This window comes from Triticum aestivum, chromosome 1A (assembly GCF_018294505.1).
Source record: "Triticum aestivum cultivar Chinese Spring chromosome 1A, IWGSC CS RefSeq v2.1, whole genome shotgun sequence".
Classification (NCBI taxonomy): Eukaryota; Viridiplantae; Streptophyta; class Magnoliopsida; order Poales; family Poaceae; genus Triticum; species Triticum aestivum.
This window is the reverse complement of record NC_057794.1, coordinates 414,937,988-414,965,961: the sequence shown is the minus strand read 5'-3', so window position 1 is coordinate 414,965,961 and position 27,974 is coordinate 414,937,988.

Here is a 27,974-nt window from a genome sequence, read left to right as displayed (position 1 = left end):
AGTTCTCCATTAATCAAGTGAGCTAATGTCAAAAAGCCTCTTCTCACCGGCAAGTTTGAAGTCATAGTTGAGCTCTTTAGTGGACCAATATTCCTTACGTTCTAATTCGAGAGGTAGGTGACATGCTTTTCCATAAACCATTTTATACGGAGACATAACCATAGGATTTTTATATTCAGTTTTGTAAGCCCATAATGCATCATCAAGTTTCTTGGACCAATTCTTTCTAGATCAATTAACAGTCTTTTGCAAAATTAATTTAAGCTCTCTATTACTTAATTCTACTTGGCCACTAGCCTTGGGATGATATGGAGATGCAATTCTATGATTAACATCATACGTAGCAATCATTTTACGAAAGGCACCATGAATAAAATGTGAACCACCATCAGTCATTAAATATCTAGGGACTCCAAACCTCGGAAAAATAACTTCTTTAAGCATTTTAATAGAGGTGTTATGATCAGCACTACTAGTTGGAATAGCTTCTACCCACTTAGTAACGTAATCAACAACAACTAAAATATGTGTATACCCATTAGAGGAAGGAAAAGGTCCCATATAATCAAAGCCCAAACATCAAATGGTTCAATAACAAGTGAATAATTCATAGGAATTTCTTGACGTCTACTATTATTACCAATTCTTTGACATTCATCACAAGATAAGACAAACTTACGAGCATCCTTGAAGAGAGTAGGCCAATAAAAACCGGATGCAATACCTTGTGTGCAGTTCTATCTCCAGTATGGTGTCCTCCACAAGCCTCAGAGTGACACTTGCGTAAGATCTGTTCTTGTTCATGCTCAGGTACACAACGTCTAATAACACCATCTACTCCTTCTTTATAAATATGTGGGTCATCCCAGAAGTAATGTCTTAAATCATAGAAGAACTTCTTCTTTTGCTGGTATGTGAAACTAGGTGGTATAAACTTAGCAACAATATAATTAGCATAATTAGCATACCATGGAGCAGTACCAAAAGCATTTATGACAGCTAATTGTTCATCAGGAAAGCTATCATCAATAGGTAGTGGGTCATCAAAAACATTCTCTAATCTAGACAAGTTATCTGCAACGGGGTTCTCAGCTCCCTTTCTATCAATAATATGCAAATCAAATTCTTGTAGCAGGAGAACCCATCTAATAAGCCTAGGTTTAGCATCTTTCTTTTCAATAAGACATTTAATAACAACATGATCAGTGTGAATAGTTACTTTATAATCAACAATATAAGGTCGGAACTTATCACAAGCAAATACAACTACTAAGAATTCTTTCTCACTAGTAGCATAATTTCTTTGGGCGCTGTCTAGAGTTTACTAGGATATTGGATAACATTTAATTTCTTATCAACTCTTTGTCCTAGAACAACACCTACAGCATAATCACTAGCATCGCACATAATTTCAAAGGGTAAATTCCAATCAGGTGGCTGAACAATAGGTGCAGAAATCAAAGCTTTCTTAAGTATTTCAAATGCTTCTAGAAATCATCATCAAAGACAAAAGGGATATCATTTTGTAATAGATTAGTCAGAGGCCAAGAAATTTTTGAGAAGTCCTTAATGAACCTCCTATAAAAACCGACATGACCAAGGAAACTTCTTATACCTTTGATGTGCTTGGGATACGACATCTTTTCAATAGCATCAACTTTAGCTTTGTCAACTTCAATACCTCTTTTAGAAATTTTATGCCCCAAGACAATACCTTCATTAACCATAAAGTGGCACTTCTCCCAATTCAAGACAAGGTTAGTTTCTTCACATCTCTACAAAACTCGATCAAGGTTGCTCAAGAAATCATCAAAAGAGGATCCATAAACAGAGAAATCATCCATGAAAACTTCACAGATCTTTTCACAAAAGTCAGAGAATATAGCCATCATGCATCTTTGACAGGTAGCAGGTGCATTACATAAACCAAAGGGCATACGTCTATAAGCAAAGGTACCGAAAGGGCAAGTAAAAGTAGTCTTTTCTTGATCACCAGTTGACACAGGTATCTGAGAGAAACCAGAATAACCATCTAGAAAGCAAAAGTGTGTATGTTTAGATAGTCGTTCTAGCATTTGATCAATGAAAGGCAAAGGGTAATGATCCTTTTTAGTAGCTTTATCTAATTTGCGTAAATCAATTACCATCCTATAACCTATAATAATTCTTTGCGGAATCAATTCATCTTTATCATTAGGAACAACAGTAATACCTCCTTTCTTAGGGACACAATGGACATGGCTTACCCACTGACTATCAGCAACGGGATAAATTATGCCTGCCTCAAGGAGCTTTAATATTTCCTTTCTTACCACTTCTTTCATCATAGGATTTAGCCGTCGTTGGTGATCAATAACTGGTTTGACATCTTTCTCTAAATTTATTTTGTGTTGACATAGAGTGGGACTAATGCCCTTAAGAACATCAAGAGTATATCCAATAGCAGCACGGTGCTTCTTCAGAGTTTTCAATAATCTCTCTTCTTCATGCTATTAAAGGTTAGCACTAATAATAACATGGTATATCTTCTTTTCATCAAGATAAGCATATTTAAGAGTATCAGGAAATGGTTTAAGCTCAAACACAGGATCACCCTTGGGTGGAGGAGGAACCCCTAGGATTTCAACAGGCAAGTTGTGTTTCAGAATAGGTCCCTGTTTAAAGAATACTTCATATATTTCCCTTCTTTCATTCATGAACATATCATTTTCATGGTCTAGCAAATATTGTTCTAAAGGATTAGTAGGAGGCACAGCAATAGAAGCAAGACCAATAATTTCATCTTCACTAGGCAATTCTTTATCATGGGGTTGTCTACGAAATTTAGCAAAATTAAACTCATGAGACATATCCCCTAAACCAACAGAAACAATATCCTTATTGCAGTCTATCTTAGCATTAACAATATTCAAGAAGGGTCTACTAAATATAATGGGACAAAAGTCATCTTGTGGGGAACCGAGAACAAGAAAATCATCAGGGTATTTAACTTGCCCACACAAGACTTCAACATCTCTAACAACCCCAATCGGTGAAATGGTATCTCTATTGGCAAGTTTAATGGTAACATTGATATCTTCTATCTTAGCAGGTGCAATATCATGCATAATTTCTTGGTATAAGGAACGGGGTATTGCACTTGCACTAGCACCCATATCACATAAGCCATGATAACAATGATCTTCTATTTTAACAGAAATAACAGGCATGCCTACAATAGGTCTATGTTTATTTTTAGCATCAGTTCTAGCAATTCTAGCAGCTTCATTGCAGACGTAAATAAGATGCCCATCAATATTATCGGCCAAGAGATCTTTAACCATAGCAATACTAGGTTCAACTTTAATTTGCTCAGGGAGTTTAGGTGTCTTAATATTACTTTTGTTAAACACAATTGAAGCTTTAGCATGATTCTTTATTCTAACAGGGAAAGATGGTTTCTCAATATAAGCAGTAGGAACAATAGGATTATCATAAGTGATAGTCTTTTCTTCAACTTTAATAGGTGCAACTGATTTTACTTCAATGGGACGATTATATTTAAACTACTTCTCCTTAGGGAGATCAACATGAGTAGCAAAGGATTCACAGAAAGAAGCTACTATCTCAGAGTAAAGTCCATATTTAGTGCTAAATTCACGAAAAGCATCGGTATCCATAAAAGATTTAACAAATCAAACTTAGGTGTTATACCTAACTCCTTACCTTCGTCGAGGTCCCAATCTTCAGAGTTGCATTTAATTCCTTCCAATAAATCCCATTTGAATTCAATAGTCTTCACCATAAAAGATCCCGTACAAGAAGTATCGAGCATGGAGCGATTACTGAGAGGAAGCCGAGCATAAATTTTTTGAATAATCATTTCTCTTGAGAGCTCTTGATTGGGGCATTAATATAACATTGACTTAAGCCTCCCCCAAGCTTGAGCGATGCTTTCTCCTTCGTGAGGCCAAAAATTATAAATATAATTACGATCATGATGAACAAGATGCATAGGATAAAACTTCTGATGAAATTCCAATTTCAATCGCTTATAGTCCCATGATCCCATATCATCACATAGCCTATACCATGTTAATGCCTCTCCCTTCAAAGATAAAGGGAAGACCTTCTTCTTGATAACATCCTCGGGCATACCTGCAAGCTTAAATAATCCACAAACTTCATCCACATAGATTAAGTGCAAATCAGGATGCAATGTTCCATCTCCTGCAAAAGGATTAGCTAGCAGTTTCTCTATCATACCCGAAGGAATTTCAAAGTAAACATTTTCAGTAGGTTGAGGAGAAACTCTTTGCTCCGCTGGTCGGGGTGAAGATACCCTGAACAAGCCCCTCAAAGGAATATGTTCCATAGTAACAAGTGATAGTAAATTTCAGCACACTATATAAATTTTTCCTTACCAAATTCCACCTACCAAAGGCGCTCCACTCTCCCGCAACGGCGCCCGAAAAGAGTCTTGATGACCCACAAGTGTAGGGGATCTATCATAGCTTTTCGATAAGTAAGAGTGTCGAACCCAACAAGGAGCAGAAGGAAATGATAAGCAATTTTCAGTAAGGTATTCTCTGCAAGCACTGAAATTATCGGTAACAGATAGTTTTGAGATAAGGTATTTTGTAACGAGTAGCAAGTAATAAAAGTAAATAAGGTGCAGCAAGGTGGCCCAGTCCTTTTTGTAGCAAAGGACAAGCCTGGACAAACTCTTATATGAAGGAAAGCGCTCCCGAGGACACATGGGAATTATCGTCAAGCTAGTTTTCATCACGTTCATATGATTCGCGTTCGGTACTTTGATAATCTGATACGTGGGGGGACCGGTGCTTGGGTGTTGTCCTTACTTGGACAAGCATCCCACTTATGATTAACCCCCATTGCAAGCATCTGCAACTACAACAGAAGTATTAAGGTAAACCTAACCATAGCATGAACATATGGATCCAAATCAGCCCCTTACAAAGCAACGCATAAACTAGGGTTTAAGCTTCTGTCACTCTAGCAACCCATCATCTACTTATTACTTCCCAATGCCTCCCTCTAGGCATAAACAATGGTGAAGTGTCATTTAGTCGACGTTCACATGATACCACTAGAGGGATGACAACATACATCTTATCAAAAATTGAACGAATACCAAATTCACATGACTACTTATAGAAAGACTTCTACCATGTCCTCGGGAACAAACGTAACTACTCACAAAGAATATTCATGTTCATAATCAGAGGGGTATTAATATGCATAATGGATCTGAATATATGATCTTCCACCAAGTAAACCAACTAGCATCAACTACAAGGAGTAATCAGCACTACTAGCAACCCACAGGTACCAATCTGAGGTTTGGATACAAATATTAGATACAAGAGATGAACTAGGGTTTGAGATGAGATGGTGCTAATGAAGATGTTGATGAAGATTGACCCCCTCCCGACGAGAGGATCGTTGGTGATGACGATGGTGGTGATTTACCCCTCCCAGAGGGAAGTTTCTCCGGCAGAACAGCTCTGCCGGAGCCCTAGATTGGTTCCGCCTCGTGGCGGCGGAGTTTCTTCCCCAAAGCTTGCTTATTATTTTTCTCCTGGATGAAAGACCTCATATAGTAGAAGGTGGGCATCGGAGGGCCACCAGGGAGCCCACGAGGTAGGGGGCGCGCCAAGGGGGGTAGGGCGCGCCCCCACCCTCGTGTCCAGGGTGTGGCCCCCTCTGGAACTTCTTTCGCCCAATATTTTTTATATATTCTGGAAATGACTCCCGTGAAGTTTCAGGACTTTTTGAGCCGTGCAGAATAGGTCTCTAATATTTTCTCCTTTTCTAGCCCAGAATCCCAGCTGCCGGCATTCTCCCTCTTCATGTAAACCTTGTAAAACAAGAGAGAATAGGCATAAGTATTGTGACATAATGTGTAATAAAAGCCCATAATGCAATAAATATCGATATAAAAGCATGATGCAAAATGGACGTGTCAAGCCACTGGCACAAACCCTAGTCATTTCAGTCTCACTGATAGGGATCTCGGTCTCACCGAGATGGGATTGCAAACTCTCTTTTTCCCTTCGCAATGTTTTGGTCTAACCCAGATGAGCGATCGGTCCCACCGAGTTCGCAATGCAAACTCTCTGTTTCCCCTTCATAACATTTTGATCTAACCGAGATGATTGAATCGGTCCCATCGAGTTTGCCTGGGCAACTCTCTGTTTGCCTATTACCAAAATCGGTCCCACCGAGTTTGTGTAATCGGTCTCACCGAGATTACATTATGCCCTAACCCTAATGGAATCGGTCCCACCGAGTTGACATGTCGGTCCCACCGAAAATCCTAACGTTCACATTTTGAACTAAATAGGTCTAACCGAGTTTCATTATTCGGTCCCACCGAGTTTGGTGATTTGTGTGTAATGGTTAGATTTTGTGTGGAGGCTACATATACCCCTCCACCCACTCTTCATTCAAGGATAGAGCCATGAGAACATGCCTACACTTCCAACATATATTTTCTGAGAGAGAACCACCTACACTTGTGTTGAGGTCAAGATATTCCATTCCAACCACATAAATCTTGTTCTCTAGCCTTCCCCAAGTTGCTTTCCACTCAAACCCTCTTTCCACCAAATCCAATCCTATGAGAGAGAGCTGAGTGTTGGGGAGACTATCATTTGAAGCACAAGAGCAAGGAGCTCATCATCAACACACCATCTATTACCTTTTGGAGAGTGCTGTCTCCTAGATTTGTTAGGTGTCACTTGGGAGCCTCTGTCAAGATTGTGGAATTGAACCAAGGAGTTTGTACGGGCAAGGAGATCGCCTACTTCATGAAGATCTACCCTAGTGAGCCAAGTCCTTCGTGGGCGATGGCCATGGTGGTATAGACAAGGTTGCTTCTTCGTGGACCCTTCGTGGGTGGAGCCCTCCTGGACTCGCGCAACCGTTACCCTTCGTGGATTGAAGTCTCCATCAATGTGGATGTACGATAGTACCACCTATCAGAACCATGCCAAAAATCTCTGTGTCTACATTGTGTTTGGTCCCTCCAAACTCCTCCCTTTACCTTCATATGCAATTGTTTTACATTCCACTGCTATACTCTTAGAATTGCATGTGTAGGTTGATTACTTGACTTGTGCTAAGTTGTTAAAATCTGCCAAGACTTAAAATTGGGAAAAGGCTAGATTTTTATTTGGTCAACTAGTCTAATCACCCCCCTCTAGACATACTTTCGATCCTACAGGTGTGCCATTCGTGAGGGTGCAGAGCCAGCCGGAGCCATAGGAGTATTCGTTCTCCCACCACAAGAGGAGGCCAGATGGCACGACGTCGCTTCCCCGCTGTTCTCCATGGTTCCCTCGACGCTCGCCTTGTTTCAACGGTGGTAGGGTTTAAGGTAAGGTTCACACTAACCTAATCTTCCATATGCTCATGCTTACAATCACCCTCCGAGTACTACGCCAATCACCCTAAAATAGCTCTGGAACATTGGCTCAAAGTTGTGACACTGTGTACAAATAAAGAAAAATAGATTGGTGCTTCTTTCAGAAAAGAGTACTCCCTAGAAACTGCCAATATAAGCTACTAGTATTTGGTTAGAGGATTTGCTGCCAAGAAAGTCCGTCCACAGAGAGCGCCACACATCCCACTGGTGGTGGTGGATGCCAATGCGTGCATGGAGCATGGTTGGTCTCGGTAATTTTTACTTGGCACACCTCGCACTCTGCATATATATCGGTTCCATCCGTACATTTGTGCAGTTCCACCAAAATGCAGCTGAATCCTGTTTGCACAGATAATGAAAAAGCGTGATTACATTATAGTGGCACTAGTTGATGAAACATACACTAATAAATAGAAGAAAATATTGTGATAGTATCATAGTATGCCATGCTGTGAAGGCGAGATGGCCCCTGCGACGCCTCATACTGGAAATCGATCCAAGTCTCCCCGATACACCTTCTGCCAGTGATGAACATCATTGTATAGTGGTAGTACAAGGAGGGGCCTTGAGACATTCCAATCTCTATTTTTGTGCAGATCAACTAAAATTAAGCACCCCAGTTTGCAGAAATGCTTAAGCATTAACAATGGGACTAGTTGATGAAACATATACTAACAAAGAGAAACACTTTCTTTATCTACATTGGAAATGAAATGATATAGAGTACACTCGCTTTATTTTAACTATATTATTACTTCATTTTATCAGTGGCACTAGGGTCGAGCAGGTGGCAAACGAGGTGTACCGTGTGTCGCAAGGACGGAGGCCGGCAGTGCTTAGACTGGGATGCTGAAGCTGGCTCTATCTTCCCCGTGATGTTTCTGTGGTAGCATTTGGGTTGTAATCCAAACTTGGTCGAGTTGGTGCTACGTACCCCTACCTGCCTAGCTTATGTGGCGAACTTGTCTCCTGCTAGTACTCAGTCCGTTCTAGTAGTAGTTGCATAATTGCCCGTTTACACTGAGATGTTGTCGGATAATGGTTGTCTATGGTAGGGTTTCTTTAATGAAATCGGAGGAAACCCCCTCTTTCGATATATATACCAGTGGCACTAGTGGTGCCAAAACATTGCCTCAAATTAATAGTGCCACTAGATTAAGGTGCAAAATAATAACATTACTGCTTTATCATGGCAGTGCCAAAACAGTAGCACAAGAGCAGACTCAACATGCAGGATCTTTGGCAAATGGTCAGAAAAAGGAACATACCTCGTGATGGGAACCATATCTGTAGTCAACACCATCGTAGAAGGGATGACACCAGTCACCAACATGGATGATTCAATTCATGGGACCTTTGGTGCAGTTCACCTAAAATGAAGCAATGTACCATGAGCTAGCAGCTTCTTCATTTTTTTAAGAAAAGGGCTCTAGCCCCGGTTCCATTTGCATTAGAAAATGAAACCCACAGAGCTTCTTGTTCATTAGTTGCAATAAAATTGAGCAACATCAAGGTTGGTTGTGAAGCTCCTGGAATGTTCAACTATAATTTGGATATCATTTGTGCAGTTCAACTAAGATCAAGCATGAAATGTATATATCTGTTTGCACAAAAAAGGTGGAAAGGAGGGTGACTAACAAGTGATGAAACATACATCAAATGAAAAGAAGCATGTTCCTTATCTGAATGGAAATCCTACAAGGACAGTAGCAATTTCTAAAGCAGCAGCATTGCTAAATATTAGTGTGGGCATTAGGATTAACTATGACAACCGTTAAATACGACATTACTTTAGTGGTGGCATTGCTTCATTTTACCAGCAACATTAAATTAACAGCTGCTACAGAGTTGGTATTTGGGCACGGGAGAGTAGGCGGACTAGGACAGTTGCATTTCTAACGAAAAGAAGCAACTTATCTAAATGGGAAATTTAGCATGACATGAAAAAAGTGCCATTGATTCATATTACAGGAGGCATTACGTTGAAAACAACATTGGTTTAACATGTCCTTACTTTTAACAGTGCGACTACTACATTTTACCAGTGGCATTACATAAGAGTGACTCGGGGCAACAAACATCAGAACAAGATATCTGGGTTGGTCCCATTTTTGTTCGGTAGAGCCACCTTATACTATGTGAGGCTAGAAAATCAAGTGCTGGACTTACTCTATTGACCTGTCCCCCAGTCCCCAGTTTCTTTCCTTTTTCAACCAATAGATCGGGTTTATATTGAGTTTGTACTGCGTTTCCCTTTATTTCCCTATTAGACCAAGAGACCAGTTGGATAGCCAGTCTCTACTACTTTTCGCCCCCATTATTTCCTCTTTCGACCAAGTCCTAGACTCAGGTAACAAATCTTCCCCCACCCCCACCCGCTTTCTTCCTTGTTTGAACCAAGTAGTACTAGATTTGAGTGCATGAACTAGTTTTACCTCTTAACAGTAAAAAAATAGGTGGCTTTCCAACAGCCGATCGATCCTATCTATGAGGGGGCTGGGAAATAGTAAAGGATACAAATGCAATGATGTCAGGAGCTCAGGAAGTAGAGCAAGGCTGGTTTCGAAGGAAGTTATACCCGAGGGTCGCCGGGATGCCTCTAGGTGGGCGGCGGGAGGCCGGATCAGCCTACACTATGGTAGCGAGGAAGAAGGGGTCAGAGGCCCTCCCTAGCCAGCAGTGCTTGGGAGAGAACGGCAAGGCACGTTGACCAGGATGCGCTGACAGTGGTAAGAGCCGTTGCCGAGCATGACCGCGTGAACATTGCACCTCTCACCTTCCCCAGCGGAGAGGATCCGGCTGGATCTGTGACCAGCGGTGAGTAGAGAGAGAGAGAGTGAGTGTGGCCACCGCTGTCGTGTTTAGATCTGGAGAGGACAAGATAGTGTGAAGAGAGCAACACTAGCAAGCAAGTGCGGAGGCTCCTGCCTATATAGTGGTGTACTAGTTTTCTTTTGTCTACCAGAGCCGGCTTGACCTCGTCAATGACTGTCGAGAAGTCTTCATGCATGTGCCCCGGAGGCGCAATTGTCGTCATTTTGATTTGAAGCACCGGATTATAACATATAACATGAAAAAATGCCACATGACAAGAAACCATAACCTCACTACCCAAAGGAGACAACATGAATCCCGACGGACAAACTAGACGAGGATCAAATCTCAAATTAAATATAAACTCGTAGAAAAGGGGTCCATCGATATATGTCCTAATTAACATAGCCGACTTGACCTAGATGGAAGCCGAGTAGTCTTCGTGCATGTGCCCCCAATGACCAGCGCCTTGGAGGAACTCTGTTGTCGCTATTTAACCCTGGCAGTGATCCGAAGCACATGACACCTAATATTGCGAGATGACAAGAAACCTTTTTTTAGATTTCTCGTCAGAACTATAGCCCTGTACAACATAGCCTGCATGATATGTATACGATAGCCAATCCAGGCGTGTCTGCTGGAGTCTGGTCACATGCATGGACGAACTGATCTTCCGTGCAATGCAGGGATCGTCCAGGCACCAACGTCTGTAGTACAACACTTCTCTATTACTATCGATCGTCTCTCTCTCTTTTGTTAACTCACCTGACTTGCGGGGCCGGGGAGTGTGCCTATGGTCGGTTCTCGATTGTGGTCCCACATGTGTGTGCAAACGTAATATGACGCGCGTTCCATTCGGAGAGCGGCGTGCCAGACCGACCAACCGTCTGGGGTGCGATGCAGACGCGACGGGCGTGTTGTATACTCCATACATGTGTACCGCCGTTTTCTTGAGGCTTTGCTCCATGGCGCAATCCAGGGATACAAAATGAGTATACTGTACTATTTAGAAGTCGAGGGCAGGGCTTTTCCCGCGCGGTAGGTGGGGCAGTTCCGCCTAGTCGGTTCGATGGAGACGCGAGAAGAGGAGGGAGTAGGCTGCTACAAACGTAGGGCTATGTGATTTGACAGCGAGTTACTGCTGGACAGGTGGGCCCCCATTATTTGACTTGCCATTATCATTTTAACTACGGCGCTACGACCGGCGTGAGTCTCCCGATTCCCGGTATACAAGTGCCTCTCCCAATGCTCCACCATGTAGAGGCTGGCTCTTGCATGAGAGCCCACTCCTCCACTTTTTCCTTGCCTCTTTCCTCCATATATGCAAAAATGCCATGTAAGCGGGCTTATAGCCCACTATTGTACTTTCTCGTACAGGTGCTAAGCCTGCCACATAGGCATCAAGTCTGATGTGGCAAGTAAATTAGTAAGAAGAGAGAGACTAGTTTGGTGACCCCAGGGAGAAACGGTGCTAAGCGCGTGTACCTAGCTAGGTGAAAAGACAATTTTGAGTCTACAGCTAATTAAATGAAGCAAACTTAGCAACAAAAAACAAAGCACCTATGCTTTGGGGACTTGAGTTGTTAAGCCATTTAATGCCCTTAGCACCTCATCTAAGCACCATTTCATTGGAAGAGGTCACTCCTTGGCAAATGCAATATATACTACGAAGAAAGAGATAGAGAGAAGTAAAAAAATACTCTTATAGCCAACCTTATAGCTAACCTTGTTGTATAAGTCATGACTATGTATGACATGCCAACATCAGATAGCCTAACGCACTGTGTTAAATCTCCAAGGGCACAACCGCGCGAGCGAGGCGACGGTCGTTGACTCATGGTAGGCGCGACCATGATACGGGCTGCTGGTAGCCCTTGGATCCAAGATCGACCGGTCACATGCTAAGTTGCTAAAAATTTGCAGAATAAGCCTCCAAGATAGGGTATTCACCCATAGGTCTAGAATCACTCCATGCAACCGTTCGATCTCAGATCCAAGGGCTCTCGGAAGCCCGTATCATGGTAGAATGGAAAGCTTCGTATCACCTATAATTTTCCCGATGCTTGACATGCCATCGAAAGCCATTTAATTGGGTGTCGAGTAGACATGACATCTAATTGGGCCCCCATAGTACTGTGCATGAATCCATTTATCCACCCGGCAAGCCACTACCCTGCCGTTTGCACGCCCCACTCAGCATTTTTACGATTGAAAAACTGATGGCAGTTCGCTCCTACTCGTCCCCGGATGTCCTTTAACATTACGGAAGTTCGCTCCTAGTCATCCCGTCCTTTCATATTACGGCAATTCCACTAATCCTAACCCTCCTACCAAATCCATGGCGTCCCGAATCTCCATGATCGGGGTGAGTACAAGGTTAGAACCATCACCGGCGATGAGTTTGACGTCATCTACACCCGTTCTTCCGCGACGGTGAAAGAATGCCTTGCTCGCTTCAGACGCATGTTCGAAAACTCAAAGGATGAGTGGTTTGCTGGGCTACATGTTGATTACATCACAGTCCTGGAAAGCAAGAAGAATCTAAAGGAGGTAGAGAAGAAGAAGCCCACTGTGATCCAGGTTTTTGTGCATGACTTATGCTTGGTCTACCACATATGCCATGCCGACGTTGAGTGCGAGGAAATTAAGAACTTCCTCAAGGGCGGCCGAGTCAAATTCGTTACTGTAGACTTTAGGAGCGACAGGGATGTCCTGGGTCGGATAGGCCTCATTGTAGGATACCCCTTTGACCTCCAGAAGAATGGGTTGGTGCCCTCCCGTGATCATCCTTCAATGCTGACCCTGGCATGAGCCATGGTTCATCCTTCGTATGGTACACTGATGAAACCTCCGTTCAAGTTTCATCATGCATGGTGGTGGAATATACTAGATATAGACCACATCCACTATGCTGCAATGGATGGCTACCTTTGTTTCAATATCTACAAGGGGTGGATGAAGAGAAAGAGCCAAGTGTGCGGTTCAAGCAAATAAGTATCGGCCAAGAGGAAGAGGGACAAGGACAAAGTCGAGCACGTGGATGAGGAGTCCGAGTAAGGTGGCAGTGTTGTTGCTCATGGTGGTTCTAATGTAGTGTCTACCAGATTAGTTGCTTAGTTTAATTTCAGGTGTCCTTAGTTTTATTTGAGGGGTGTGTTGTGCTGAGCCCCCAGCAGAATTATGTTATGTTCCTTCTCGTTACTTTAACTCTTCAGTACGTACATACTAGTATTTTTTTACAGTTCATCTTATAGTTGGTATAGTACTACCACTCGTTTCTTCACATTATATACGTACAATATATATGGCCAACATCATATAGCCAGCAGTTTAGTTGTCAAAGAATTTCAGGGTGCTTAGTTTTATTTGCGGGGTGTCTTGTGTTGGACACCATTATTGTGACTCAAATCTCTTTGGCCATGCTATAATGACATAAATACCAATGGACCAACATGCCAGCTCTCTCTCTATCTCACTACAGTAAAATAAAGTGTGCGGCCTACTTGATCCCAAGAGCGTTCTTATTTTCCTGTAAAATTATTCGCTAGGTTACTCCTAACAAGCGAGGCCACACTTATCATTGTGAGAATCGGCTTATTGTCATATAACATGGTCAACAGGTTTGACGTGAAAATAACAATGTCTAATGGCATTTTGAGCAAACATCTAACTTAACGATGGCATTTTGAGATATCTAATTGCATCTTTGAGCAGGCATCTCATAGATCGATGGCATTTTTGAGTCGTTGTAACTTCTAATAGCAAAACTGAGTAGTGATACACAATTAGTGGCATAAATAAAAAGAACCCAAGAATTAAATAGGTATGCTAATTTCTGTAATAGAATTTAGCACCCCATTTAAGCACGTACTAGCTTTTTTAATAGTAGTATATGCATAATTTGGCGATGAGCGCTCTCTATATGTACCACCTGTTTTCTTTAATTTCGTCTTGTTAGTTTTGCTCCATGGCGGAATCCACCGATACTACTACTATACAAAAGTATACATTTTTTAAAAGGCTAGAGGGTGGGGCAGTCTAGCTTGGTCGGTTTCAAGAGAGGTGAGGGCCTTTGTGATTTGACGGCTCATTACTCCTGGAAGGCGGGCTTTTTGATTTGACTGCTCATATAAATGTGCCAACGACCAGAGGAGGAGCAAAGAACTGTGCGGCATACTCAATTTTTCCACTATAATAGTATGACGGAGGAGCACGAAACACAGCAGCCCAAGGCCATATGGCGATAAAAAATGATCTAATTTGCTAGTCATCTCATTGTTAGCATTGTTCTCTATTCATGCCTCGCAGAGAACATGACATGTGCGGTGAAACACCCGAAGCAAAAGAAGAAACACAGGAGCAAAAGAAGAAGGAAGACGCACACACAAGTCTGGGGCGCTGCTCTCTACTACATGAAGGGTTGCTGGCCTCAGAGTCGTAACTGCTTCTTCATCGCCTCGACGACCTCCATCTCCTTGCGCGTCTCCTCCGCCATCTTCTTCATTCCATCCATAACACGGGATTTCTCGATGCGAGCCTTCATCATCTGTTCCACGGCCGCATTACATACCTTGACAGTAGTCGGGTGCTCGATGCAGAGCTTCTCCAACTCCTGCTTTTGTTCCATGATGAGGGCCTGCATCATCTTCATCGAGGAACTACTATTCTCATGCAGCTTCTTCTAGCCGACGTTCTCCTCCTTTAGCAGGTCGAGCTCGTGGCAGAGCTTCACCTTGTCCTCCTGAAGTTGCGGGATTTCATTGGTCGCCTTCTTGTTCGAGGAAATGCTCTTTTTCAGTAGCATCTCCAAGCCAGCGGTAAACTCCCCCTACTCATTGAGCTCAGCGGGCATGTCGTCGAGGCTGTCCTTTAGTAGCTCCACCAAGTCGTGGATGAACTCCTGCTTATTGAGGTGCTTATTGAGCTGATCGGGCATGCTGGCATGTTCGCCTCTGCGGTTAGGGCGCTCCTGGGAGCCATCGCCTGCCTGTGAGAGATCTTTCGAGGTCTCAGTGAGGCCGTGAACCCTCTATTTTTTTCCGCAGCCTTGGTTTCTGCTCCCTTGTTACGAGTAGTTCTCGACCTAGAGCTCTGCACACCGGCCATGGCAAGGACGGACGAATAAGAAGGACTCATGAGGAGGAAGGTAGAGTAATTTTTGGTTAGGTAGTTCCCCTTTTTATAACCTAAGTACTAGCACTAGTACTAAAACCTGCATAGTGGGAACATGTTCAGGTTTGGTAAGTACTAGTAGGTGTGAGCAGGCTTGCACTTAATTGTAGCACCAGTACTTTGAAATGTGATGGGAACAAGGTAAAGATTAATTGATGGTTTTGGTTTCAAGGCCCTAAAAGGCTCCGGATGAGTTTACTGGAACATAGATTTCAAGTACTCCCTCCATCTCAGTTTAAGGCTTGCACGTGTATCTAGGTCGTCAATGTAACTTATATAAAATAAATTGTTTAACATAAAAATATATCATTAAAAGATAGAATATTTGAAGTTTGTAATGATATATTTTTCGTAATGTATGCCTCTTATTAAGTTGGTCAAATTAACGACCTAGGTACACATGCAAGACTTGTAAACTGAGATAGAGGGAGTACTACACTGCTCAAATGCGGTCACACAAGTCAGTGGTGTAACTGGTCTTACATGTCAGACCAAGCCGATGCGTGTCCCTTTGGTGAGACGCGGGTGCGACCGACCGTCTGTTGGTGCGACCGACCGTAAAGTATTACGCGATGGAGACTTCTGCTTGTGGCTTCGGTTGATTGTCATGACCAAGCATTCTATAACGATTGATAAATCAATTACCATCTTTTTCCAAACGACCAAGTATTTTCACAGGAATACAATACATATAGATGGAGTGATTGTCAAGGTTGCAAACCAACATGGCGTTGTAAGTTCACTGCAGCAGCAACCGACTACTAGGTCACTGCATCGCTAGCAGGGAAGCTGGGAAGCTCACCTCGCCTACGATGCATGCCCAGCGGCGCCACCGCATCTGGTCCCAGGATTTGGCTTCTCCTACCGCCCATTTGAATAGTTGCACCGGCTGCTCATGCCATTGCGCAGGCATGCGTGTTCTTTCCTCCGCAGTCGACTCCGTGAATATGATCTCTGCCATTAACCCTAGCTCGAAATCAATGCAACGCTACCAGATGCTGACATTCCTTATCATGTCTCCCCTAAGATCGACTTACGCCTCTGCCTTGTGCTGTGCCTGGCGCAGCTCCTTGGAACTTCTCTACAATCGATGCAACGCTTCTTTGATCCGATTTGCCCTTGCTGCCCACCACCTGAAACGCAGCCCTGGCATGTCCTCCGGCGCCACCGATCTGTGATTCCAGAGCAATGGATCCCCTCTAAAACACATGTGAGTTTCTCTCTAAGGCGGAAGTGCCGCGGGCCGCAGCGAGAGGGCAGCCCGCGGGATCCTGGGATCTAAGGGATTATCCATGGCAGGATCCTCCATGGAGGGATCCGGTAGGTGAGGCGGGGAGGCGAGCCTAGGCGCTGGGAGAGCCCTACGAGGCTAAGATAAAGATAGTAACTACTCCACTCTGTCCATATTTAAATATAAAGGCCACCAATAGTAGCCCTGGCAAAAATTGATCATTGTAACATCCCAAATTTTCAATTTGGAATGTTATACATTAGATCATCATGCATATCATATTTTCATGCATTTTGGTTGATCCTAGAAATTTCACGCAACTCAAGGACCCACGGAGAGAGTTGGAGATTTTGTTATTTTCATATTTGAGTTCTCTCAAATTTGAAAAGAGGATCATTTGATTTATTTATTTCATCTTCAATAATTTTTCCGATATCAAAAAAATATAAGAGAGGGAATAATATGACTTTCCCAAAATTGAGGAAAAATGAAGATTTAATGAATAAGTCAAGTTTTGTTTTGCCGGAGTTTATTCGCATTTTATTTGGATAGGGAAAAATGCGCGTTTTCAAAGATTGCATTTTAGGCCCGGAGTAAAGTTCATTTTGTTCGGCTCATTGTTAGGAGTCGGGGAAAATTTACTTTAGGAATTTTGGTGTTCGTTTAGTTTCTTTTTCTTTGTTTTTCTGCGCGCGGAACTATTTAAAAAAAATCTTCGCAGCGCCTTGGGCCAAGGCCCAGCCAGCAGGCCGGCTGGCCAGGCCCCAGCCCCAGCCGCGCGCGCGCCAGGTGCCAGGCGCAGGCAGCCGCCGCCCCAGGCCGAGTCCTGGAAGGACTCTAGGCCGGTTAGCCCCCCCCTCTTTCCTTTGTTTCGTTTTCCTTTTCCTACTCTATTTCTTGTCCCCTACCCCAAGAAACCCTCTCCCCTCACCTATATAAATACCCCCACACCCCCCCTCTCCTCACATCAATCCCCAAGCCCCTCTCCTCCTAAGCCACAGCAAGTAGCAGCGCGCAGCACCAAGCCGCCGCCTTAGCCGCGCCGCCCAGAGCCTTAGCCGCCGCCGCCCTTAGCCACCGCCACCCGGAGCCCGCCTCCCGAGGTAGCCGCGCCTCTCTTTTTCTCCCCTCGGTTTGGTTTTTCTTATAAACCGTTCCGATTCTTTTCTTCTCTTCCGATTCGTTTTCTTTCCGGTTCTTTTCTAAACCGTTCCGATTTCTAGATCGGTTTTTCGTTTCGGTCTTTTTCTCCAAAAACCCTAGATCGGTTTTCGTTCTTCTTTCAGACCGTTCGTCTCAACGAACGTGATCACCGGATTTTCCCCGGTTAATGACGCCCGTTCGTTTAACTGTTCATCTCTTTCTTTTCGTCGGATTTATTCCGCGATCGTGATCTCAGATCCGATCTTCGTTCTAGTCTTTCTTCTCGCTCGTTTATCGGAATCAGGTGATTCAAGCACTTGGAGTTTCGTTGCGAAACCGCCGTTCCGTCTAATCAACTTGAACAAGTTTTTTCCACAATAAAATTTGACCTAGTTTCAACTTGCTAGAACCGAGTTGTTTTCTTCCGCCGTTTGTTTTCCGTTTCTTTGTTCGGTTCGTTCTTTCTTTGCAACCGGAGTTCTTAAGTTGAACTATCTGGTTCATTCTCTTGTTCGAGTTTTACCTGTGCATTAGATGAGTACTTATTGTGTGCTTGTTGTTTGTCTACGATAGATCACCCGGATTGCGCCGCTTGTTACTTCGAAACCCTACGTCTCGCGGATCATCCGCAAGGCAAGTAACACTTTGATCATGCCTTTTCTACAACCCAGTTTTATTGCATTAGATCAATCTTCTCACATTGCATGATTAGGATCTAATTAAATTGTGGGATGGGAAGTAGATGAGGTAGTACCTATTACCTGTATTATTATGAAACCTTTCGGAGTTACTTCTACGTTTGCTTATTATGCCATGCTATGCTAGTAGACGTGGATTGGGTGAGTGATATGCATGACAGATGTGAGTTGATAATTTTAATGGTTTATCTAAGGTGGCAACTTAAACACACATCTGGGTGGATTGAGGCACCTGATGTCTATCAGGACTTGCCTGTTTTTTTGGACCGCCACCCTGGCTCAAAGGGATCATAAGATCTTTCATGCTAGAAACTTCTGTGTGCAGCCACATGCTACTATGGGCTCTGGCATAGTTGACTAAGTTGTGCGAACTCTTACGGGGTGGACTAGCAGATGTAGGGGTTGTAGGTGGTACGGTCTACCCCACATGTAAGGTGCTAGCGCTTCTGAAAGACTATGTCTCGGTCATCCGTTTCTCAAACACCATGTAGTGCGAGAAAACAAACGGAGGCGATCGAGTCATGTGGGGAAAAGTGCGCAAACCTCTGCAGAGTGTACAAACTAATCATGATTAGCCATGTCCCCGGTTATGGACAACTTGAGTATCTAGTACTTGAATATCATGTGAATCTCATCATGTTACTCAAATTAATATTGTTGGGTTTCAATTACTTCATTGGGATTGAGAATGCTGTCAACCATTCTCAATGTTTAACAACTACCATGATAGTTAAATAAATTTATTCCTTTGTAGTAGGGAAAAACTGGCATTACGCAAAACTGTAACCATAGAGCTTTCCACCAGCCATATATGCATATAGTATAGCTGTTTCATTCCATTACTCTCTATGTGTTACATTGCCAGCATATTCCATGTGCTGACCCGTTTTCGGGCTGCAACTTTCATGTTGCAGACTTTTCAGACGTCGAGTAAGATGCTTTTAGGTCGTGGCCCTATACTCAGTGATGCCGTTGGAGTTGATGGACCCATTTATCTTCCGAGTCTTCCGTTGTTATCGTTATTAGATGGCCTTAAGCCATATTTATTGTAATAAGTTCTCTTTGAGACAACGATGTAATAAGTGTGTGATTGCCACTCTGCTATAAATCCTTCGATGTACTGTGTGGTGTCAGCATTACTGATCCAGGGATGACACCTGAGCACAGAGCACTTGATCCATTCGGGTCAGGTCGCTACAGAGAATGGTATCAGAGCACACGCTGACTGTAGGACACGATCACTAAGTTAAAGCCATAGAACATCACTCTCTTCTCATTTTCTAACTCCTCATCTTTTCTACTCTATTAGGATGACGAACGCGAAGATTAAGTACGCCCAACCGGATGAAGGCACACCTTTTGGATTTCACTTGAAGGAAGTCACCAAGTACCTGAACACTGGATTACCAAGCTTCACGGGAACCTTCAACGCCACTCTGCCTGAAGAGGAGCGCTGGAAGATTCAAGCTCACGTTCCGGGAAGGACATTCGTGCCAATCACGAAGCCTATAGATAGTGTTTCCAATGCACCAACCTGGAGTCTGGGAAGGAGCATGGCAGCGCATATCACCATAGGACGCATTGGAGAAGTTTATCAAGAAGACCTTAAGGACACTATCTACCAGATTTGCGGACGCCGAGATGAACAATGGGAATTAGTCAGCACCAAGAAGGATAGATCCATTGCATCTTTCATCCAGGAGTTAAACCAGCACATTCGACGCCACGAGAACCAGATGTGCATTGATATGATAGAGTTGAAGAATGCAAAGGCAAGGATCATCGAGCTAGAAGGAGAACTGAAGTCTACACGCAAGGACTACATGGACGAGATCGTAGCTCTAGCAAGACACAATGGCGATCTTAAGCAGGAGATTGAAGAACTCAAGAGGAAGTTAGCATCCAGGAGGAAGACGAGTACGTCGCATGTCCGGACAACTACATCATCATCGACGACACCGATTCGGATCCAAGTGAACCCGACTTTGAAGACGAAGCTGGAGCAGATATCATGGAGTCTTCCACCGGTTCAAATTTCTAGATGACCACCAGATAGTAGTAGTATTCCCCCATGTAAACATTATAGTTCGAGCACTTTTGCGATAGTTTTAGACCGACTGTAAGCCCTTGTTTGATTGAATGAAGTGAATTTGTGTGCATTTGCTCATGTGCATTGGGGTAGTGTTTTCCCTTTAGACCTCACTCTATTCTTAATTCTCGTCTCTTCTAAACCCTCAGATGCCTCCGAGACGTGACAATGGATTCCCACTGGAGCTCACTCATTTGATCCAGCAACAGAATCAATTGATGCAGATGTTAGTACAGAGCCAGTAGAACAACAACAACAACCCACCACCACCACCACCTGTTGACCACTTAGCCCGTTTCCTTAGGCTGAATCCGCCGGTGTTTTCCAGTAGCACCGAGCCGATAGTAGCAGACGATTGGCTCCGCAAGATAGGAAGGGAGTTGACCACTGCAGGATGCACGGATGGTGAGAAAGTGAAGTTTGCCGCTCACCAGCTTGACGGACCCGCGGCAGCATGGTGGGAGAATTTCACAGCCACTTACCCAGTTGACACTGTCACATGGGATCAGTTTCAGCAAGCTTTCCGCACTGCCCATGTTTCAGCAGGAGCTATGGCCCTGAAGAAGCGTGAGTTTCACAACTTACGCCAAGGAGGAAGGACAGTTGGCCAGTACGTTGACGATTTCAGCAAGTTAGCATGTTACGCCCCAGATGACGTTGCTACGGATGCAGCTAAGCAGGAGAAGTTTCTGGAAGGACTGAATGATGAACTAAGCATGAAGTTGATGGTAGCGAGTTTCAACAACTACCAGGAGTTGGTAGATCGTGCCATCATGATTGAAGGAAAGCAACAGCAGATTGAGAACCGTAAGAGGAAGTATGGACAGGGGAAGTATAACTCTGGAGCCCAGCAGAAGCCCCGTTTTACCCCTAAACCGGGATTTCAGTTTTAGCATACCCATGGAGGAGGTAGTTCGCACAACCATAATGGCCACAAGAATGGTAATGGGAATGGAGGAAGCAACAGCCAGAATCGGACCACCCCATCGACCCAAACCGAGAGAGACCTGAGTCAAGTCACCTGTTTCGAGTGTTCCAAGAACGGACATTATGCCAATGAAATTCCTGAAGGCCAGAATGGAAATGGCAATGGAAGCTCCGGGAAGAAGCCGAACCCTTTCAATAGAGGACAGGTGAACCACGTTAATGTGGAGGAGGTTGAAGATCAGCCTGATGCAGTAATCGGTAAGTTTTTGGTTAAGTCATTTACCGCACTCGTTCTTTTCGATACTGGTGCATCGCATTCATACATATCAAGGGGATTTGTGGATAAATATAACTTGCCAACCCAAGCCCTTAGGTCACCCATGTTAGTAAGCTCACTAGGAGCGGAGTATATGGCTAGACGATGGTGTGATCGGTTACCATTAAGGATTGGTAACTATGTGTTCCCCTCAGACCTAATAGTATTGGAATCTCAAGGATTGGATGTGATATTAGGCATGGATTGGTTATCGAAGTATGAAGGGAACATTGAATGCGCTAGTAAGTCAATTTTGCTTACCATACCCGAAGGAAGAAGGATCAAGTATGTATCCCGGCATGTGCCAAATAGGACACAAGTAAACTGCCTAACAGGAGTTGTGCAAGAGGAAGTACCAGTGGTGAAGGATTTTCCTGATGTATTTCCAGAGGAATTGCCAGGCATGCCACCGGATAGAGACATTGAGTTTTTGATTGAGTTATTGCCAGGTACAGGCCCAATATCGAAGTGACCGTACCAAATGCCAGCAAAGGATTTGGTGGAAATTAAGAATCAGATTAAGGAGTTATTGGATAAAGGTTACATTCGCCCAAGTTCTTCGCCTTGGGGATCACCCGTACTTCTAGTGGAAAAGAAGGATGGATCATTAAGGATGGTTGTAGATTATCGGGGATTAAATGAAGTAACCATCAAGAACAAGTACCCACTGCCAATGATCAACGATCTGTTTGATCGATTGCAAGGAGCTAAAGTGTTTTCCAATATCGATTTGCGATCAGGGTACCATCAATTGAAGATTCAAGAGCAGGACATACCTAAGACAACATTCACCACAAGATATGGACTGTATGAGTATACCGTTATGTCATTTGGATTGACTAACGCACCTGCCTATTTTATGAACCTGATAAACAAAGTGTTTATGGAGTTTTTGGATAAGTTCGTCGCAGTGTTCATTGATGACATCCTGGTTTATTCAAAGAATGAAGAGGAGCATAAGGAACATTTGCGTTTGGTTTTGGAGAAACTAAGGGAACACCAGTTATACGCCAAATTCAGCAAATGTGAGTTTTGGTTGAAGGAAGTTGGATTCCTCGGACACGTTATATCCGGAGAAGGTATAGCAGTTGACCCCACTAAGGTTGAGACCGTAACCGAATGGGAAGCACCAACGACAGTTGGAGAGATCTGGAGTTTTCTTGGACTCGCAGGATACTACCGGAGGTTCATTGAGAACTTTTCACAGATTGCAAAGCCTATGACTGAATTGTTGAAGAAGGATACTAAGTTCAAATGGACTGAGGAGTGTGAGGCTAGTTTCCAGGAGTTGAAGAAATGCTTGGTTACCTCACCAGTATTGATTTTGCCAGATCAGACCAAGGATTATGAGGTGTATTGCGACGCTTCACGTGGAGGACTTGGAGCAGTGCTTATGCAGGAAGGAAGAGTTGTTTCGTATGCTTCACGACAACTGAAACCTCATGAGTTGAATTATGCCACGCACGATTTGGAGTTAGCAATCGTAGTGCATGCATTGAAGACGTGGAGACATTTCCTCATTGGAAATCATTGTGAGGTATAGACGGATCACAAGAGTTTGAAGTACATTTTCACTCAGAAGGAGTTGAACCTCAGACAAAGGAGATGGTTGGAGCTCATCAAGGATTATGACATGAGATTGCATTACCACCGCGAAAAAGCTAATGTAATAGCTGACGCATTGAGCCATAAGAGCCATGTCAATACCCTAATGACGGGGAAAATACCCAAGGAGTTAGCAGAAAACCTTCATGAGCTATGTTTGGAAATAGTTCCGAGAGGCTATGTAGCAGCATTGGAGATTCAGTCAACATTGATGGATAAAATCAGAGAAGCTCAGAAATCTGACAAGGAGATTGCTTCTATAAAAGAGAAATTGAGCGAAGGAAAAGCAAAGGGATTTCGTGAGGATGAGCACGATACCCTATGGTTTGAGGACCATGTTTATGTGCCAAATGACCCGGAGATTAGGAAGTTGATTTTTCAAGAGGCACATGATTCACCGTATTCGATTCACCCAAGGAATACCAAGATGTATTTGGATTTGAAGGAAACATTCTGGTGGACCGGTATGAAGAAGGATATTGCAGCATATGTAGCAGTTTGTGACGTATGTCAGAGAGTAAAGGCAGAGCATCAGAAGCCAGCCGGATTGTTACAACCATTGCCGATACCCGAATGGAAGTGGGATAAGATAGGCATGGATTTTATCACAGGACTACCTAGGACGAAAGCAGGCTATGACTCGATATGGGTAGTAGTTGATCGTTTGACAAAGGTAGCACATTTTATCCCAGTTAAGACCACTTACACCAGTGCTAAGTTGGCAAAGATATACATGACTAGGATCATTTGTTTGCATGGAGTTCCGAGGAGTATCGTATCAGATAGAGGAACCCAATTTACCTCAAAGTTTTGGAATCAGTTGCATGAAACTTTAGGAACCAGACTAGAGTTCAGCACAGCTTTTCATCCGCAGACAGATGGACAGACCGAGAGAGTCAATCAGATTTTGGAAGATATGCTGAGAGCTTGTGCACTAGATTATGGATCTAGTTGGGACGATAACTTGCCGTATGCGGAGTTTTCTTATAACAACAGTTACCAAACCAGTTTGAAGATGGCACCTTTCGAAGCTTTATACGGAAGGAGGTGCAGGACACCGTTGTCATGGGACGAAGTTGGAGACCGTCAATTCTTTGGACCAGATTTGATTAAGGAGTCTGAACGGAAAGTTAAGTTGATTCGCGATAGGCTCAAGGTAGCCCAGTCCAGGCAGAAGAGCTACGCAGATTCTAAACGCAAGGAGACAGTCTACGAAACCGGAGACAGAGTTTATCTCCGAGTATCCCCACTTCGAGGAGTTAAGCGCTTTGGAGTTAAGGGAAAGTTAGCACCACGTTTCGTTGGACCGTATAAGATCTTGCAACGTATGGGAGAAGTCGCTTATAAGTTGGAATTACCAGAGGGACTGTCAGGAGTTCATGATGTATTCCATGTTTCTCAGCTGAAGAAATGTCACGCCGAGATGGCAGAGGTACCGCTAAGAGATACCGTGCCACTCGAAGCGATTCAGTTGAAGGATGACTTAACATATGAGGAGAAGCCAGTCAAGATTCTCGATTATGCCAGCAGAGTTACCCGCAGCAAGGTTATCAAGTTTTGCAAAGTTTAGTGGAACCACCACTCAGAGGATGAAGCCACCTAGGAAAGAGAAGAAGATTTGCTCAAGGACCACCCTCACCTATTTTCTAGCCAACCTGAATCTCGAGGGCGAGATTCATCTTAAGGGTGGTAGGTTTGTAACATCCCAAATTTTCAATTTGGAATGTTATACATTAGATCATCATGCATATCATATTTTCATGCATTTTGGTTGATCCTAGAAATTTCACGCAACTCAAGGACCCACGGAGAGAGTTGGACATTTCGTTATTTTCATATTTGAGTTCTCTCAAATTTGAAAAGAGGATCATTTGATTTATTTATTTCATCTTCAATAATTTTTCCGATATCAAAAAAATATAAGAGGGGGAATAATATGACTTTCCCAAAATTGAGGAAAAATGAAGATTTAATGAATAAGTCAAGTTTTGTTTTGCCGGAGTTTATTCGCATTTTATTTGGATAGGGAAAAATGCGCGTTTTCAAAAATTGCATTTTAGGCCCGGAGTAAAGTTCATTTTGTTCGGCTCATTGTTAGGAGTCGGGGAAAATTTACTTTAGGAATTTTGGAGTTCGTTTAGTTTCTTTTTCTTTGTTTTTCTGCGCACGGAACTATTTAAAAAAAATCTTCGTAGCGCCTTGGGCCAAGGCCCAGCCAGCAGGCCGGTCGGCCAGGCCCCAGCCCCAGCCGCGCACGCGCCAGGCGCCAGGCACAGGCAGCCACTGCCCCAGGCCGAGTCCTGGAAGGACTCTAGGCCGGTTAGCCCCCCCTCTTTCCTTTGTTTCGTTTTCCTTTTCCTACTCTATTTCTTGTCCCCTACCCCAAGAAACCCTCTCCCCTCACCTATATAAATACCCCCACACCCCCCCTCTCCTCACATCAATCCCCAAGCCCCTCTCCTCCTAAGCCGCAGCAAGCAGCAGCGCGCAGCCCCAAGCCGCCGCCTTAGCCGCGCCGCCCCGCGCCTTAGCCGCCGCCACCGCCGCCTAGAGCCCGCCTCCCGAGGTAGCCGCGCCTCTCTTTTTCTCCCCTCGGTTCGGTTTTTCTTATAAACCGTTCCGATTCTTTTCTTCTCTTCCGATTCGTTTTCTTTCCGATTCTTTTCTAAACCGTTCCGGTTTCTAGATCGGTTTTTCGTTTCGTTTTTTCTCCAAAAACCCTAGATCGGTTTTCGTTCTTCTTTCGGACCGTTCGTCTCAACGAACGTGATCACTGGATTTTCCCCGGTTAACGATACCCATTCGTTTAACCGTTCATCTCTTTCTTTTCGTCGGATTTATTCCGCGATCGTGATCTCTGATCCGATCTTCGTTCTAGTCTTTCTTCTCGCTCGTTTATCGGAATCAGGTGATTCAAGCGCCTGGAGTTTCGTTGCGAAACCACCATGCCGTCTAATCAACTTGAACAAGTTTTTGCCACAATAAAATTTGACCTAGCTTCAACTTGCTAGAACCGAGTTGTTTTCTTCCGCTGTTGGTTTTCCGTTTCTTTGTTCGGTTCGTTCTTTCTTTGCAACCGGAGTTCTTAAGTTGAACTATCTGGTTCGTTCTCTTGTTCGAGTTTTACCTGTGCATTAGATGAGTACTTATTGTGTGCTTGTTGTTTGTCTGCGATAGATCACCCGGATTGCGCCGCTTGTTACTTCAAAACCCTAGGTCTCGCGGATCATCAGCAAGGCAAGTAACACTTTGATCATACCTTTTCTACAACCCAGTTTTATTGCATTAGATCAATCTTCTCACATTGCATGATTAGGATCTAATTAAATTGTGGGATGGGAAGTAGATGAGGTAGTACCTATTACCTGTATTATTATGAAACCTTTGGGAGTTACTTCTACGTTTGCTTATTATGCCATGCTATGCTAGTAGACGTGGATTGGGTGAGTGATATCCATGACAGATGTGAGTTGATAATTTTAATGGTTTATCTAAGGTGGCAACTTAAACACACATCTGGGTGGATTGAGGCACCTGATGTCTATCAGGACTTGCCTGTTTTATTTTGGACCGCCACCCAGGCTCAAAGGGATCATAAGATCTTTCATGCTAGAAACTTCCGTGTGCAGCCACATGCTACTATGGGCTCTGGCATAGTTGACTAAGTTGTGCGGACTCTTACTGGGTGGACTAGCAGATGTAGGGGTTGTAGGTGGTACGGTCTACCCCACATGTAAGGTGCTAGCGCTTCTGAAAGACTATGTCTCGGTCATCCGTTTCTCAAACACCATGTAGTGCGAGAAAACAAACGGAGGCGATCGAGTCATGTGGGGAAAAGTGCGCAAACCTCTGCAGAGTGTACAAACTAATCATGATTAGCCGTGTCCCCGGTTATGGACAACTTGAGTATCTAGTACTTGAATATCATGTGAATCTCATCACGTTACCTCTAATTAATGTTGTTGGGTTTTAATTGTTCACTTAATTGGGATCGGAATGCTGTCAACCATTCTCGATGTTTAACAACTACCATGATAGTTAAATAAATTTATTCCTTTGCAGTAGGGAAAAACTGGCTTTACGCAAAACTGTAACCATAGAGCTTTCCACCAGCCATATATGCATATAGTATAGCTGTTTCATTCCATTACTCTCTATGTGTTACATTGCCAGCATATTCCATGTGCTGACCCGTTTTCGGGCTGCAACTTTCATGTTGCAGACTTTTCAGACGTCGAGTAAGGTGCTTTTAGGTCGTGGCCCTATACTTAGTGATGCCGTTGGAGTTGATGGACCCATTTATCTTCCGAGTCTTCCGCTGTTATCGTTATTAGATGGCCTTAAGCCATATTTATTGTAATAAGTTCTCTTTGAGACAACGATGTAATAAGTGTGTGATTGCCACTCTGCTATAAATCCTTCGATGTACTGTGTGGTGTCAGCATTACTGATCTAGGGATGACACCTGAGCACAGAGCACTTGATCCATTCGGGTCGGGTCGCTACAATCATGCTGCCTGCGTCCTGGTTCATTGGCACCCTTTTTTGTG